Consider the following 17,379-nt stretch of genomic DNA (forward strand, 5'->3'; position numbering starts at 1 on the left):
ACCAGTTTCCTACTGCCGTGGTCAGATCCGGCACTACCGTCCTACCAAATTCAAAAATACTCCTACCAAACACCAATCCAAACTGCCTAGAAGCCTTCTCCATCCTACTCAAGCCTAGATTTGCCAAAAATTTAGAGATGCAACCACTATTGCCCCTAAGGTGCTAGATTGGAAATCTAGACAAGAAGAAAGAGGGAACGGGGGCAATACTAGAATCCATGGCAAGAGGACAAGGTGGGGATCGACTCCACCGAAGGAAATGGAGAGGAGCGCCCCGGAGAGGAGGGCAATACTAGTACCATACAAATATGGTTAAAGTGAAAGACTAGCTCAGTTTATGCATAATGGGGGGAGGGAGAGTTCATTGAGAGAACACCACTCCCCCCATGTCCATGCCTACATGTAAACTAGACAACAAGTAGAGTGTGGTGGGGGGTGCACGGGTTCAAGTGACATTGCTCAAATCAATGATATTTAGCTCATACCTTAACTCGCGAAATCTTGCTTCATCCAAGGGCTTCGTGAAAATATCTGCAAGGTTATCATGAGTGTTGACATACTTGAGCTCGATCTCCCCTTGCCTAATGTGATCCCGGATGAAGTGATATCGGATCTCAATATGCTTCATCTTGAAGTGTTGCACCGGGTTGAGAGAAATCTTGATGGCACTTTCATTGTCACACCAAAGAGGCACTTTGTCACAAATGACACCGTACTCCTTTAAATTTTGCGTCATCCATAAGAGTTGTGCACAACAACTACCGGCCGCCACATATTCTGCTTCGGTGGGCGATAGAGATACACAACTTTGCTTCTTAGAAGACCAACTTACCAAAGAGCAACCAAGAAATTGGCACCCTCCGGAAGTGGACTTCCTATCCACCTTGTCTCCCGCCCAATCAGAATCCGTGAACCCTTCAAGCTTGAAGTTAGCTCCTCTTGGGTACCATAGGCCAAAGTTTGTGGTATGAGCCAAATATCGAAAGATTCGCTTGACTGCCACATAGTGGATTTCCTTTGGTGCGGCTTGGAACCATACACACATTCCCACACTCAACATGATATCCGGTCTAGATGCAGAAAGGTAAAGCAAGGAACCAATCATAGAGCGATATACCTTTTGATCCACCGCTTTACCATTGGGATCAATGTCAAGTTGGCACTTGGTGGGCATCGGAGTAGAGGCCGGCTTGACATCACTTAGCTTGAATCTCTTAAGCATGTCTTGAGTGTATTTGGCTTGGTTGATGAAGGTACCTTCTCTTCTTTGTTTGACATCAAAGCCAAGGAAGAACTTCAACTCTCCCATCAAGGACATATTGAACTTAGAGGTCATGAGAGCGGAAAATTCTTCATTGAAAGCTTTGTTAGGAGAACCAAAGATAATGTCATCAACATATAGTTGGCACACAAACAACTCCCCTTTGACCTTCTTAGTAAAAAGAGTGGGATCGATTAGCCCAACTTCAAATCCACGATCTTGTAACAACTCGGTAAGGTGGTCATACCACGCACGTGGGGCTTGTTTAAGGCCATAGAGTGCCTTATAGAGTTGATACACATGATCCGGGAAGTAAGGATCCTCAAACCCGGGGGGTTGCTTGACATCAACCAACTCATTAATGGGACCATTAAGAAAAGCACTTTTCACATCCATTTGTTGCAACTTAAAGTTGTGATGGGAAGCATAAGCAATCAACAAACGAATGGATTCAAGGCAAGCAATGGGAGCAAAGGTTTCACCGTAGTCGATACCCTCGACTTGGGAGTAGCCTTGTGCTACCAATCTTGCCTTGTTGCGAATGATGTTCCCATGAGCATCTTGCTTGTTCTTGAAGATCCACTTGGTTCCAATGATGTTATGGTTCCCCGAAGGCCTTGGCACCAACCTCCACACCTTGTTGTACTCGAAGTTGTTGAGTTCTTCATGCATGGCATTGAGCCAATCCGAGTCTTCGAGCGCCTCATACACCTTATGGGGTTCAACACAAGAGACAAACGCATGATGTTCACAATAATTTGCTAATTGTCTACGAGTGCTTACCCCCTTTCTTAGGCTTCCAACCACATTCTCCATGAGATGACCTTTGGTGGTGAGTTTGGAAGCAATCTTCGCGGCACAACGCTCTAATTCCTCCTCGGATGTGGAAGGAGGAGGGTTCACTTGATCATCTTGAGCGTCGTCATGAGCTTGTTCTTGATCTTGAGCTTGCTCGAGGGGGAGAACTTGACCTTGGGTATCATTTGGAGGTTCACCATCATCTTGAGATTGATCTTGACCTTGGTCTTGTTCCCGAGGTTGAGGGCCTACACTTTGTTCTTCGGAAGCGTGTGGGTCTTGAGTAGGTGAAGGCTCCACTGGAGTGGAGCATTGTCCTTCTCCTTCGGGCACAAGGGGTTCCCCAATGGGTAGAATATGACCAATACCCATTCTTCTTATGGCTTGGGGAGGAATTTCATCACCTACATCACAAGTACCACTTTGCTCCACTTGGGAGCCGTTATTTTTGTCAAACTCCATGTTACGCGTCTCCTCAATGAGTCCGTTGGACTTGTTGAGAACACGGTAAGCATGAGAGTTTGTAGCATAACCAACAAATATGCCCTCATAAGCTCTAGCCTCGAATTTAAAGAAACGAACACCTTTCTTGAGAATGAAACACTTACACCCGAACACCCGGAAGTACTTGAGATTGGGCTTGTTCTCGGTGAGTATCTCATAAGGAGTCTTGTTCAAGCCTTTGCGGAGATAGAGCCGATTGGATGCATGACATGCAGTGTTGATGGCTTCGGCCCAAAAGTTGTATGGAGACTTGAACTCCGCCATCATGGTCCTTGCCGCATCCATCAACGTCCGGTTCTTCCTCTCCCAACACCATTTTGTTGAGGGGTATATGGTGCAGAATATTGGTGCTTGATCCCCTCATCACTAAGAAACTCATCCAAGGTGTAGTTCTTGAACTCGATGCCGTTGTCACTTCTTATTGTCAAGATCTTTGCATTATGTTGACGTTGAGCTTCATTTGCAAAGTCGATGACGGTTTGTTGAGTCTCACTCTTCCTATTGAAGAAGTATACCCAAGTGTATCTTGAATAATCGTCCACAATCACCAAGCAATACTTTCTACCCCCAAGACTATCAAAGGATGGAGGCCCAAAGAGGTCCATGTGCAGGAGCTCCAAGGGTCTCTTTGAGTAGATGATAGTCGTGGGAGGGTGAGCCATCTCATGAAGCTTTCCTTCGATACAAGCACTGCAAGCACGATCTTTGGCAAAACTAACATTCGTTAGTCCACGGACATGGTCCCCCTTGAGAAGACTTTGCAAAGATCTCATATTGACGTGGGCTAAATGGCGGTGCCAAAGCCATCCCACATCAACTTTAGCCATTAGGCATGTCGCGGTCTTAGTGGGTTGCTTCAAAAAGTTAATCACATAGGGACCATTCCCGACATGCCCAACAAAGGCTACTTTAAGAGTCTTGCTCCACAAGAGGGCCATGATATCAATATCAAAGAAGGTGGCAAAGCCCATGAGTGCGAGTTGACAAACGGAAAGTAAATTGAACGCAAGGGACTCAACAAGCATGACTTTCTCGATCGTTAGATCATGAGAAATGACAACCTTGCCAAGACCCAATACCTTAGAATGTGAGGCATCACCCCATTCGATATTGGTGGGCATAGATGGGATCTTGTGCACGTCCACCACCAAGTCCTTGCTCCCGGTCATATGATTTGTTGCTCCACTATCGAGCAACCATGACCCCCCACCGGAAGCAAACACCTACAAGAGATCAATGCTTGATTTTAGGTACCCATTGAGTAATGGGTCCTTTGATGTTAGTAACAAGGGTCTTAGGAACCCAAATAGACCATTCAATGTACTCATAAGAAGAACCAACAAATTTAGCATAAACATGCCCATCACTAGCACGGCACAACACATAAGAGGGGTTAAAGTCGCCGGCTTTGTTGGGAGAGATGGCTTTGCGCTCTTTGGCATCACCATTCTTTGCATTATTCTTCTTCTCCTTAGGAGCACCCTCTCCCTCCTTCACAAAGGTTTGCTTGAGCGGGGGAGGTCGATTGGTCTTGTTATTCTTCTCCTTGTTCTTCTTCTTGTTCTTGGACTTGGGTGAGAACCCAACTCCCTCCTTGCCAACAACTTCCTTTTGATTGCTCAAAAGGTCATTTAGGTTCTTCTCGCCTTGTATGCATGACACAAGACCTTTCTCGAGTTGTTCCTTCAACTTGACATTCTCTTCCACAAGATGCACATGCTCACAACATGGGTTAGTAGAATTTGCATTATCAATCAAGACCATGTGAGGAAATGTGGCCTTTTCCTTGGTTAGCTTAACTTGGAGTTGAGCATGAGACTCCTTGAGGTTTGCATGAGCACCTTTCAAGACCTTATGGGCCTTGTCAAGTACATCAAACTCCTCCTTGAGTCTAACATGATCAACCCCAAGTTTAGCCTTCACGGAAGTTAGAACACGAGACACAACAAGAGCATGATCAAGATCTTTCTTTAGTTTGGCATGGTCATCGTTGTGTGACTCCTCAAGAGCCAAACGATGCCCACACTCTTCCTCAAGAGCATTAGAGAGATCCGATATCTCATCGGCATAGTCACGACTATGACTTTCCATCTTAGATATGGTTTCTTCGTGAGCCTCGATCATGTCATTGGCTTCACCAAGTTGTTCCAAGAGAGCAACGAAGTGCTTCTTGGATTTGCCCTTGAGCTTACTCATGAATGACTCAAATTCACTTACCTCCTCATTAGACCCCTTACCATTATCAAGGCCATCCGTTGAAGGAGGATTATGAATAATGGTGGTTTTGATGTTGGGGGTTACCTTGTTGGTGGCTTTAGCCATGAGGCACTTGGCGGTGATGTTCTCGTTGGGTGAATCGAAGAGAGACACCCGGGGAGTTGTGGCAATGGCAATGGATGCCATAGCCGTTGCTTCACTATCTTCATCATCATCGTCATCCTCACGGTATTCTTCTTGAACTACCAACCTGCTTGTAGGAGCCGTCTTGGTGAAGTTGTTCTTGTTTGGGAAGGACTTGGATTTGTCTTTTCAGATGAACTTGCCACCATTGTATTCCCGCTTCTCGTAAGGACAATCCACAACGAAATGGCTCACATAGCCACAGTTGAAACAAGTTCTAACTCGTTACTTACCCTTGAGGCCACTTGAGTTGTTCTTGTTGAAGTTGGGTCTTGTATTATTCTTACTCCAAAATTGTCTTGAGGCAAGAGCCATGTACTCATGATAATCATACTTCGTGTCTTCGGGGTTGCTCTCCTCATCTTCCTCTTCTTCTTCTTCTTCCACACTAACCTTGGCCTTCAAGGCAAGATTGGGCTTCTTTTCCCTTTGAGAACGGAGCACCGCATTGTCGGCGGTCTTGTCCAAGATGCTCATTGCAATGAACTCATCCAACACTTCACCTGAGGTCATGGAGTGGAAGTCCGGTCTTTGACGAATAATGGAGGACATGGCCTTGTTGTAGGGCATCATGGCCTTGAGGAACTTGCGCTTGATCCAATTGTCATCCGTGTCCTTGCTCCCATGATCTCGGAGTGCGACCGCGAGTTTGGTCACTCTTCGAAAGAGGTCACAAGGTTCTTCATCTTCTTTCATTGCAAACTCATCGGCTTCATCTTGCACTACTTCATAGTTGGAGCGTTGAATGCTAGCACTTCCTCGATAGAGAGACACAACACATTTCCTTGCGTCTTTAGCCATGGCATGAGGACGAAGATGAGGGAGATCTTCGGGAAGGATTGCATCTTGGATGATGAAGAGAGCACTTTCATTGAATTGATTATCCACGGCTTCTCGAGGGGCGAAGTTGCTTGGGTCATGTGGATAGAAACCTTCTTCTATAATTCTCCAAAGATTAGTATTCACATGCTTTAAATGGTGCTTGAAACGATAAACCCAAGCATCAAAATCCTCATTTTTCACAATCTTAGGAGGTGGACCGGCATGATTTAAATGAGTAGTGGGAATCGGTCCACCATAAGTAGGAGGTTCCACATGGGCAAAGATGCCGGAGCCATTTCTACCACTAGTAGAAGGACCATTTTCACTATTAGCTTCCCCCTTGTCGGAGGTGGCATTCGTCACCTTGTTAGTGGGATCACCCACTTTCATCGGCGAGGTAGATAGTTTAAGTCCTTCTAGGAATTCAGAAAACATGCTTTTAACCTCGGCCATCATGGAGGTTTTCAATGTGTCTAAAGCCACATTGAATTCCTCACATGAGACCAGGTTCCCCCTTCGGCCGAAGACGAGATAGGATTCACACCGGAGTGCTCCTCTGCACCGTCGTTGATGTCAACCATACTCTTCGGATGACAAAGTCCTTAATAAAGAGACGAGGCTCTGATACCAATTGAAAGGATCGATATGGTTGACTAGAGGGGGGGGGGTGAATAGCCAACTAATTTTTTTTAACCTTTTCTTTAACAATTTAAACCTTGCAACAAAATAGATTGTCTAGATGTGCAACTACGTGGATAACCTATATGATGCAAAGACAACTAGCACACAAGCAAGCAATAGATACAACACAAGTAAGCTTGCAAAAGTAAAGGCACGAAATAACCAAGAGTGGAGCCGGTGGAGACGAGGATGTGTTACCAAAGTTCCTTCCTTTTAAAGGGAAGTACGTCTCCGTTAGAGCGGTGTGGAGGCACAATGCTCCCCAAGAAGCCACTAGGGCCACCGTAATCTCCTCACGCCCTCACACAATGTGAGATGCCGTGATTCCACTATTGGTGCCCTTGAAGGCGGCAACCGAACCTTTACAAGCAAGATTGGGGCTATCTCCACAACACTTGGAGGCTCCCAACAACACCACGAAGCTTCACCACAATGGAGTATGGCTTCGAGGTGACCTCAACCGTCTATGGTGCTCAACACCCAAGAGTAACAAGATCCGCTAGGGATAAGTGGGGGAATCAAATTTCTCTTGGTGGAAGTGTAGATCGGGGCCTTCTCAACCAATCCTGAGCAAATCAACAAGTTTGATTGGCTAGGGAGAGAGATCGGGCGAAAATGGAGCTTGGAGCAACAATGGAGCTTTGGGGAGAAGAGGTGAGTCAACTTTGGGGAAGAAGACACCTTTATATAGTGGGGGAAACAATCCAACCGTTACCCACCAACCAGCCACGCACAGAGCGGTACTACCGCTTGGGCAGGGTGGTACTACCGCTGATAAGCGGTACTACCGCTTCCTCCCAGCGGTACTGCCGCGCTGACGAGGGAAGCAGGGTCCTGGCCCCAGAGCGGTACTATCGCGGAAGTATAGGCGGTACTACCTCTTGGAGTGGTACTACCGCCCCTACTGCCGCTACTAGTACCGTAAAACCCGACACGAAAAACAACAGTCGAGAATCGAGGCGGTAGTAGCCCGGAACCACTGCGGTACTACGACCGAAGCTCACAAGCGGTACTACCGATCGGGGAGCGGTACTACCGCTTGACGAGCTTCGGCGGTACTACCGCTGAATACCTCGGTACTACCGCTGGGACAGGACAGGCAGGCACAAGTTAAGGAAAGAAGGCTCCAAGGAAGCGGAAAGAGGCAACGGGTGTGATAAGGATGTGTACGTGTTGATTCCACCCTAGCCTTTCCAAACCGGATCCCCTCTTGATAGTACGGTGACTCCTACGAAACTAGACCACCAACCGAGAAACGGAAGGAGCTACACCGTCTTGAATAAAACACCGAGGGGAAGTAATCGTCTCGTGCCAAAGGATGAATCTCTGAAAGAACTCAACGCACACGATTAGTCCGCAAAAGCATTGCCATCAATCACCAAAACATCTTGGGGACACATATGCCCTTACAATCTCCCCCTTTTTGGTGGATTGATGACAATACGAGATTTGCACAAATAGGGAAGATGAAGGATCATCGCAAAGCCCCACCGTCCTAAAATGTAGAAGGGCTCCCCCTGGATGTGTGCTGTCTAGATAAGTGCTTTGGACTGCACGGCACAGATACCAGGATCAACGCTCCCCCTACATTTTGGAGACCAACTAACTAAGCAAGATATATGAGAGCAACATAGATAACAGGATAAGCATGCAACTCATAAGCTAGATAGATAATCTAGATAGACATAGATAACATGATATATGAGAGCAACATAGATAACAGGATAAGCATGCAACTCATAAGCTAGATAGATAAGCTAGATAGACATAGATAAAGATATTCGAAAGATAAGGTAGCATATGTCTCACACCATATGACTAGAACTTAGGTCTCACTGACACAAACCAGACACAAACCAAACCAGGCAAACGCGAGAAAACACAAAAGACGGAAAACACAACACAAATCCATAAACTCTCTCCCCCTTTGGCACCGAGACACCAAAAAGGAGAGGGAGTGTTGCTACAGCTCCAGGTGATAGCAAGAGAATCAGATCTCAGCGGGATCGTCTTCGCCACCATCACCGGTCGGGAACTGCTCGGCATCAGAATCGGTCCACGGGCAGTGCTGCTGAATCCACTCCTCCTCCTCAGTAAGCTGGTCCTCAGATCCACTGTTAACGGTGGCACCCAACTGGCGCATGAGCTCCTTGTGACGACGATGGGCCTTCTTCTCACCCACATGAGTCATGTACTGACCGTGAGCCTCCATGCAGAACAGCTTCCTCATCTTGAGCTTGAGCTTCTTTGCCCAAGAGGGTTCTGCTGCAGAAGGCACATAGTCATCGTCATCCTCAGCCTCAGCCTCAGCCTCCTCCTCGGTCTCCATGGCAGTGGCAGACGAAGGAACTCCAGTTTTAGGGACCTGAGAGCCCCAGTTGTCCTTCTTCCTTAGATGCTTGACGTCATGAGAAACCAACTCCCCGGTCTCTAGCATCACCTTGGGATAGACACGACCCCAGGCCTGCTCAATAAGCAGCATGATGAACGGACCATAAATCGGGCACTTGCGTTCGGAGATAGCAGATAACAACTCAGACCACATAACATGGGATATGTCCTGGAACTCTCTGGTGTTTTGTTCCTTCTCACGCTGGCAGAAGAGAAGCATGTCCACAAGATAAGAATGAACCATATCCAGATTCCCGATGCGAGGGAAAAGAGTCTCACAGAAGACACGGTGAAGAATGTCCAGAAAGGCAGGAAGCTCATATGTTTCCTTCTTCGTCTCAGGGTTGATCTTCAAAGTGCAGTATGACCATAGAGCTTGCTTGTGAGTGGTGGAGGGTTTGCGGTGAGGGCAAAAGCCGACAAGAGACGCAAGCCCTTGATCTTACACCCCAATCAATTCCATGAACGCCTTCCACTTGACTGAAAGCAACTTGCCATTGGTCATCCAAGTCAGTGTCCTGTCCTCATCAGTCCCGAGATGAACCGTGGCATAGAATTGGGCCACAATATCAGCATCATAATCTTTATTGAATTGCATGACACCAAGAATGTTCAGTTGAGTGCACATCTGAAGAACTTCACCAAAGTAATCAAGATCCTCCTCCATATGGTCGGTGTCGATGGAGTGCACGTTAACATAGAGGTTCTTCTTGGCCTTGAGAACATCAAAGAAGATGGCAAACTGAAACCTGTTCCAGAACGGACGGTTGACCAAAGTGGGATCTTGGTCAGCCTCATAGGGGTTGCGGTGATGTCTTGCCCAGAACTCCTTGGCTGGCATTTCTGGCACAATTTTGCCTGGCTTTGGCTTGACACTAGGCTTCTTCTGGAGTTGGGGTGGAGGAGCAGCACTTGAGGAACCTCTTGCAGACTCAGTTGTACGGTACCGCTTGGACGTGGCACGACCGGGGTTGACACGCCGAGCCTGATGCTCAGGAAGCTCATCACCTGGAACCACACACACGAACACGCAAACAACCAGAAAGACCGAGCATAAGCCACCAAACACAACCAAAAAGGATCACTGATTAGTAGAAGAATGGTGGAAACTGGTAGAGAGCGGTAGTACTGCGACCAGTTAGCGACAGTACCGCTCCAAGCGGTAGTACCGCTCCAGGGGGAGCGGTAGTACTGGTTGAGATGGGAAACAGCAGTTTCCTACTGCCGTGGTCAGATCCGGCACTACCGTCCTACCAAATTCAAAAATACTTCTACCAAACACCAATCCAAACTGCCTAGAAGCCTTCTCCATCCTACTTAAGCCTAGATTTGGCCAAAAATCTAGAGATGCAACCACTATTGCCCCTAAGATGCTAGATTGGAAATCTAGACAAGAAGAAAGAGGGAACGGGGGCAATACCGACATCCATGGCAAGAGGACAAGGTGGGGATCGACTCCACCGAAGGAAATGGAGAGGAGCGCCCCGAAGAGGGAGATCCGCCGGAGCCCTCCCGCGGCGCCGGTTGCTGGAGAGACGGACAGGGACGTGGGGGTGAGCGAATGGGTATGGGGGAGAAGAAAACTCCCCCTACCCCCAATATAACCTCCTGCCCCCGCCTCGCAGCGGTAGTACCGTGCTGGTGGGCGGTAGTACCGCTCAGCAACCACGGGCGCCTAAACACACAACTTAAGCTCAAAAAAGAACAGGAAAAACACAGCCATGAAAGAAGAAGGACCAACTAGACAACAAACACACTAAAACAGAACAGAACACACCTCTTCAAGAGAGGGCGGTGGCCGAGGCCACCTATGTTTGAGTCAAGAGGTATGGCGTCGCGAAGATTTTAACCTTGGACCCATGACCAAAACTCGTCCTTGAAGCACTAGTACCATACAAATATGGTTAAAGTTAAAGACTAGATCAGTTTATGCATAATGGGGGGAGGGAGAGTTCATTGAGAGAACAACACTCCCCCTATGTCCATGCCTACATATAAACTAGACAACAAGTAGAGTGTGGTGGGGGGTGCACGGGTTCAAGTCACATTGATCAAATCAATGATATTTAGCTCATACCTTAACTCGCGAAATCTTGCTTCATCCAAGGGCTTCGTGAAAATATCGGCAAGGTTATCATGAGTGTTGACATACTTGAGCTCGATCTCCCCTCGCCTAATGTGATCCCGGATGAAGTGATACCGGATCTCAATATTCTTCGCCTTGAAGTGTTGCACCGGGTTGAGAGAAATCTTGATGGCACTTTCATTGTCACACCAAAGAGGCACTTTGTCACAAATGACACCGTACTCCTTTAAAGTTTGCCTCATCCATAAGAGTTGTGCACAACAACTACTGGCCACCACATATTCTGCTTTGGTGGGTGAGAGAGATACACAACTTTGCTTCTTAGAAGACCAACTTACCAAAGAGCAACCAAGAAATTGGCACCCTCCGGAAGTGGACTTCCTATCCACCTTGTCTCCCGCCCAATCAGAATCCATGAATCCTTCAAGCTTGAAGTTAGCTCCTCTTGGGTACCATAGGCCAAAGTTTGGGGTATGAGCCAAATATCGAAAGATTCGCTTGACTTCCACATAGTGGATTTCCTTTGGTGCGGCTTGGAACCGTGCACACATTCCCACACTCAACATGATATCCGGTCTAGATGCAGAAAGGTAAAGCAAGGAACCAATCATAGAGCGATATACCTTTTGATCCACCGCTTTACCATTGGGATCAATGTCAAGTTGGCACTTGGTGGGCATCGGAGTAGAGGCCGGCTTGACATCACTTAGCTTGAATCTCTTAAGCATGTCTTGAGTGTATTTGGCTTGGTTGATGAAGGTACCTTCTCTTCTTTGTTTGACATCAAAGCCAAGGAAGAACTTCAACTCTCCCATCAAGGACATATTGAACTTAGAGGTCATGAGAGCGGAAAATTCTTCATTGAAAGCTTTGTTAGGAGAACCAAAGATAATGTCATCAACATATAGTTGGCACACAAACAACTCCCCTTTGACCTTCTTAGTAAAAAGAGTGGGATCGATTAGCCCAACTTCAAATCCACGATCTTGTAACAACTCGGTAAGGTGGTCATACCACGCACGTGGGGCTTGTTTAAGGCCATAGAGTGCCTTATCGAGTTGATACACATGATCTGGGAAGTAAGGATCCTCAAACCCGGGGGGTTGCTTGACATCAACCAACTCATTAATGGGACCATTAAGAAAAGCACTTTTCACATCCATTTGTTGCAACTTAAAGTTGTGATGGGAAGCATAAGCAATCAACAAACGAATGGATTCAAGGCAAGCAATGGGAGCAAAGGTTTCACCGTAGTCGATACCCTCGACTTGGGAGTAGCCTTGTGCTACCAATCTTGCCTTGTTCCGAATGATGTTCCCATGAGCATCTTGCTTGTTCTTGAAGATCCACTTGGTTCCAATGATGTTATGGTTCCCCGAAGGCCTTGGCACCAACCTCCACACCTTGTTGTACTCGAAGTTGTTGAGTTCTTCATGCATGGCATTGAGCCAATCCGAGTCTTCGAGCGCCTCATACACCTTATGGGGTTCAACACAAGAGACAAACGCATGATGTTCACAATAGTTTGCTAATTGTCTACGAGTGCTTACCCCCTTTCTTAGGCTTCCAACCACATTCTCCATGAGATGACCTTTGGTGGTGAGTTTGGAAGCAATCTTCGCGGCACAACGCTCTAATTCCTCCTCAGATGTGGAAGGAGGAGGGTTCACTTGATCATCTTGAGCGTCGTCATGAGCTTGTTCTTGATCTTGAGCTTGCTCGAGGGGGAGAACTTGACCTTGGGTATCATTTGGAGGTTCACCATCATCTTGAGATTGATCTTGACCTTGGTCTTGTTCCCGAGGTTGAGGGCCTACACTTTGTTCTTCGGAAGCATGTGGGTCTTGAGTAGGTGAAGGCTCCACTGGAGTGGAGCATTGTCCTTCTCCTTCGGGCACAAGGGGTTCCCCAATGGGTAGAATATGACCAATACCCATTCTTCTTATGGCTTGGGGAGGAATTTCATCACCTACATCACAAGTACCACTTTGCTCCACTTGGGAGCCGTTATTTTTGTCAAACTCCATGTTACGCGTCTCCTCAATGAGTCCGTTGGACTTGTTGAGAACACGGTAAGCATGAGAGTTTGTAGCATAACCAACAAATATGCCCTCATAAGCTCTAGCCTCGAATTTAGAGAAACGAACACCTTTCTTGAGAATGAAACACTTACACCCGAACACCCGGAAGTACTTGAGATTGGGCTTGTTCTCGGTGAGTATCTCATAAGGAGTCTTGTTCAAGCCTTTGCGGAGATAGAGCCGATTGGATGCATGACATGCAGTGTTGATGGCTTCGGCCCAAAAGTTGTATGGAGACTTGAACTCCGCCATCATGGTCCTTGCCGCATCCATCAACGTCCGGTTCTTCCTCTCCCAACACCATTTTGTTGAGGGGTATATGGTGCAGAATATTGGTGCTTGATCCCCTCATCACTAAGAAACTCATCCAAGGTGTAGTTCTTGAACTCGATGCCGTTGTCACTTCTTATTGTCAAGATCTTTGCATTATGTTGACGTTGAGCTTCATTTGCAAAGTCGATGACGGTTTGTTGAGTCTCACTCTTCCTATTGAAGAAGTATACCCAAGTGTATCTTGAATAATCGTCCACAATCACCAAGCAATACTTTCTACCCCCAAGACTATCAAAGGATGGAGGCCCAAAGAGGTCCATGTGCAGGAGCTCCAAGGGTCTCTTTGAGTAGATGATAGTCGTGGGAGGGTGAGCCATCTCATGAAGCTTTCCTTCGATACAAGCACTGCAAGCACGATCTTTGGCAAAACTAACATTCGTTAGTCCATGGACATGGTCCCCCTTGAGAAGACTTTGAAGATCTCATATTGACGTGGGCTAAATGGCGGTGCCAAAGCCATCCCACATCATCTTTAGCCATTAGGCATGTCGCGGTCTTAGTGGGTTGCTCCAAAAAGTTAATCACATAGAGACCATTCTCGACATGCCCAACAAAGGCTACTTTAATAGTCTTGCTCCACAAGAGGGCCATGATATCAATATCAAAGAAGGTGGCAAAGCCCATGAGTGCGAGTTGACGAACGGAAAGTAAATTGAACGCAAGGGACTCAACAAGCATGACTTTCTCGATCGTTAGATCATGAGAAATGAAAACCTTGCCAAGACCCAATACCTTAGAATGTGAGGCATCACCCCATTCGACATTGGTGGGCATAGATGGGATCTTGTGCACATGCACCACCAAGTCCTTGCTCCCGGTCATATGATTTGTTGCTCCACTATCGAGCAACCATGATCCCCCACCGGAAGCAAACACCTACAAGAGATCAATGCTTGATTTTAGGTACCCATTGAGTAATGGGTCCTTTGATGTTAGTAACAAGGGTCTTAGGAACCCAAATAGACCATTCAATGTACTCATAAGAAGAACCAACAAATTTAGCATAAACATGCCCATCACTAGCACGGCACAACACATAAGAGGGGTTAAAGTCGCCGGCTTTGTTGGGAGAGATGGCTTTGCGCTCTTTGGCATCACCATTCTTCGCATTGTTATTCTTATCCTTAGGAGCACCCTCTCCCTCCTTCACAAAGGTTTGCTTGAGCGGGGGAGGTCGATTGGTCTTGTTATTCTTCTCCTTGTTCTTCTTCTTGTTCTTGGACTTGGGTGAGAACCCAACTCCCTCCTTGCCCACAACTTCCTTTTGATTGCTCAAAAGGTCATTTAGGTTCTTCTCGCCTTGTATGCATGACACACACTACTAGGAAAAGGCCTACTAATGGCGCACCGGTTTTGCCTACTAATGGCTCACTACCGGTGCGCCATTAGTATCACGCCACTAGTATTTTTTACTAATGGCGCACCACTGGTGCGCCATTAGTATCTGGTGTACTAATGGTGCACCATGCAGTGCGCCATTAGTTTTGCCCATAGTGCGCCACTAGTGTCTGCTATACTAATTGCGCACCACATGGTAGTGCGCCATTAGTAACAATTTTTTTAATTTTTTTCTTAATATCAGGTCACTATTTCACATATGAGAAATCCAACACACATATATATACAACAAGCATCCATATAACAATCATAGCCAACACACAAGTTCCATCATTACATATTACAAAAGTTTCAGATTGCTCATCCAACACCGTTATCCATCAATTCACAAAAGTTTCACATTGATACAAAATAAAAACACAAATGGAAAAGAAGCACTCCATCCATGCAAGCTTCCGTGAATTAAATCAAATCTGCAAAATGATAAACAAGTTAGAAGAAGAAGAAGAAGAAGACTAGAAGAACACTAGAAGAAGAAGAACACTAGAAGAAGAATAAGAAGAATTTTGGAAAAGAAGAAGAATAAGAAGAAGACTATAAGCTTATTATGTAAACTTGATCATTTTGTGCTAACAGAAGTTATTTTGGAGCTAACCTATAGGAAACTAAGCATATAAGCTCTAAGTTAGCATATTAGAGCCAACTTAGGTAAAATGAAGCTAACCTATGTCATTTTGGAAAAGAAGAAGAATAAGAAGAAGACTATAAGCTTATTATGTAAACTTGATCATTTTGTGCTAACATAAGTTATTTTGGAGCTAACCTATAGGAAACTAAGCATATAATTAAGCTCTAAGTTAGCATATTAAAGCCAACTTAGGTAAAATGAAGCTAACCTATAGGAAACTAAGCATATTAGAGATAACATAGGTAACTAAGTATATATATATATATATATATATATATACATATATCATTTTGGAGATCTGACATACCTGACAAAGTTCAGTTCTCATGCATTGTTCTTCTCCTTCTCCTTCTCCTTCCTCAGCCTGATGCGCCAAGAGCGGCGAGGCGGTGGAGGCAGTGGAGGCAGTGGGATGTAGTCTTCTACCACAATTGGCGTGGTCATGTCGCCCAGCTGTGGGATCGCCGGTGCCACCACCGGTGCGTGGTCATTGTCAGGCACCACAACCATCGCGAGGCCACCTTCAGGCACGACCATCGCTAGGTCATCCTCAGCCACCTCCATCTCTTGCCCATGGTCAGCCACCACCATCTCTTGCCCATGGTCAGCCACCACCATCTCTTGCCCTTGGTCAGCCACTACCAGTGCTAGGTCATCCTCAACCTGATGCCCATCGTCATCCTGCAGCTCCTCATCCCCACTCTGCTCCTCTTCTCCCGCACTCCAGTCCGGATCATCCTTCTTGTTGTCTATGCTGCTGCCAGAATCGCTGCTACTTTCGCTACAGCCAGAATCGCTGCTGCCAGAATCGCTGCTGCCAGTGTCGCTGCTGCTGCTCCCATTACCTGTCCAAAATGCAACAACGACTGTTAACAATCGATGTGAGACAAAGCCAAATGTAGAGGAATAAGAAGAGGCAGAACGTACGGGCATCATCATCATCAGCGTAGCGCATGCGACACATAGTTGTGTTGAACACCTTCACGATGAGCATGGTGGCGTCGTCGTCGTACCTGAAGAGAAGGAAGTACCCCAGCCGCAGGTCATAGGCACGGTAGAACTTCTCCCACCCACGAGACAAGTACATGTGGCCCTCCTTGATCACCAACTCCACATCCCACTACCTACGAAACCCGCTGCCGGCCTGTCGCAACTTCACATTATTTGGCGGATCTTCACCCGTCAGCATGTTCATAAAACTGTCAGGCAGCCTCTGCAGTTTGGGACAATGAGTGATGTAGCAAACACCAGATATCATAATGAGATGGGTAAAGGGGAGATCTCTCATTTTATATACCTGCGTCATGGATGATACTGAAGTCTCAAGTATGATAGTGAAGAACTCGGAAGCATCCAACTCGTACTACGGTGTCGCAGAGCGGCGGTGGCTGCTTCCCGCCATCTATGATAAGCAGCAGAAGAGACCAATTAGTACCCTTACAACAGATCATAAAACATGCATGATAACAGGCATTAGTCGCAAGTACCCCATATGTCCCATTTTTAGCAAAGTCATGCTAAAATTCACGGAAAATTTCAGCATGACCTTTGCTGAAAATAGGACATATGGAGTACCCGAATTTGCCGGAATGGAAGTTAATCGACAATCCGGCAAACTCAAGGGCCTCTCGGGGTACCTGCACAATCATCACGACACGATGGTTGGAGACAAAACCGAGCAAACTAGCAAAATCATCAGATTTTTTTTTTTGTAAAAGATGATCATCATCTTTACAAGTCTTGCTCAATGTGATCACAAGTAATTCAGAGGCATCACAAGTAATTCAGAGCAAAGAAACAGCTTAATCCATGCCTCAGCTTATCAACAGTCATTACTTGTCAAATAAAGAAGAAGGAACAATTTATTTGTGACATAGTTACAAATGATGACAGAATGAAGCAAACACCCTACACTAGCCTAAAAAAAGGTGAAGTTTCACCCATATAAGAACAAGTGAATTCTAGTCACATTGAATCTGAAATAGAATGCAAAATG

Source organism: Triticum aestivum, chromosome 3B (genome assembly GCF_018294505.1).
Source record: "Triticum aestivum cultivar Chinese Spring chromosome 3B, IWGSC CS RefSeq v2.1, whole genome shotgun sequence".
NCBI classification, from domain to species: domain Eukaryota; kingdom Viridiplantae; phylum Streptophyta; class Magnoliopsida; order Poales; family Poaceae; genus Triticum; species Triticum aestivum.